This window comes from Dendrobium catenatum, unplaced genomic scaffold (assembly GCF_001605985.2).
Source record: "Dendrobium catenatum unplaced genomic scaffold, ASM160598v2 fragScaff_scaffold_621, whole genome shotgun sequence".
Taxonomy (NCBI): Eukaryota; Viridiplantae; Streptophyta; class Magnoliopsida; order Asparagales; family Orchidaceae; genus Dendrobium; species Dendrobium catenatum.
The window spans coordinates 14,180,053-14,181,058 of record NW_021319083.1 but is presented as its reverse complement, the minus strand read 5'-3'; positions in this window follow the sequence as shown (position 1 = coordinate 14,181,058).

Below are 1,006 nucleotides of genomic sequence, written 5' to 3'. Positions count from 1 at the left end.
TATGGAGTTTTGTTGGCAGTTTCCTTTCTTTCTTCTGTACATGTGTAAATTTTTATATAAATATTAAGACATTCAACCTCTTAGGTTCCATTGTTGATGGTTTCTTTTATTTTCTAATAAGTTTTTTAAACTAAAAATTCTGTACTAAAAAATTGCTTCAGAAAATATAAGAAAACAGCAAAAATAGCAGCTTGCTTTACCATGTCATTATTATAATATAAAAAACTCATGTACTTCAATATTTAAATTTTTATTAAAATGAATGTATATATATATATATAATATATGATAGTATATACATATATATATTATATATTATATATATATATATAATATTTTATAATATATAAGGATATATATATATTATTTATATTTTGGAACAAATGAAGCTGTGTTTTGCGACTTTTTTTCTAGATCGCTGTTTTTTCTTATTTTCAAATAAATTGTTACTAAAATAGTCTAGCTAACAAAATAGAATAAAAAATTCCAACACAAGCTAAATTAGCCGTCCAACAGAGGAAAATTATTTGTATGGTACGGACAGCGTCAGAGGTAAATTTAGAGTGTTACGTCATTTTTACTGTATTCGATGTTGAACTGATGAGTTCGATGATTGTCTCGAACCAATTGACTGACGCAAGATAATTTTCTCCTAACTATTCGCAGATCTCAAAACAAAATATCATCCCATTTGCAAGTGCTTTACGTTAAATGTCTCTCGGGGATGAACGTCGGGCCTTAAGGTGGTGGTCCGGCGAGGTTTTGTGGTGGTCCGGCGAGGTTTTGTGGTGGTCCGGCGAGGTTTTGTGGTGGTCCGGCGACTTAAGGTGGTGGTCCGGCGAGGTTTTGTGGTGGTCCGGCGATGTTCCTGCGGTGGTCCGGCGGTGGTCCGACGAGATTCCTGCGGTGGTCCGGCGGTGGTCCGGCGAGATTCTGCGGTGGTCCGGCGGCTGTCGAGGAGGAACTCCTTCCTTCTCTTCTCTTCTTCTCTCTCTTGCTTGGATCC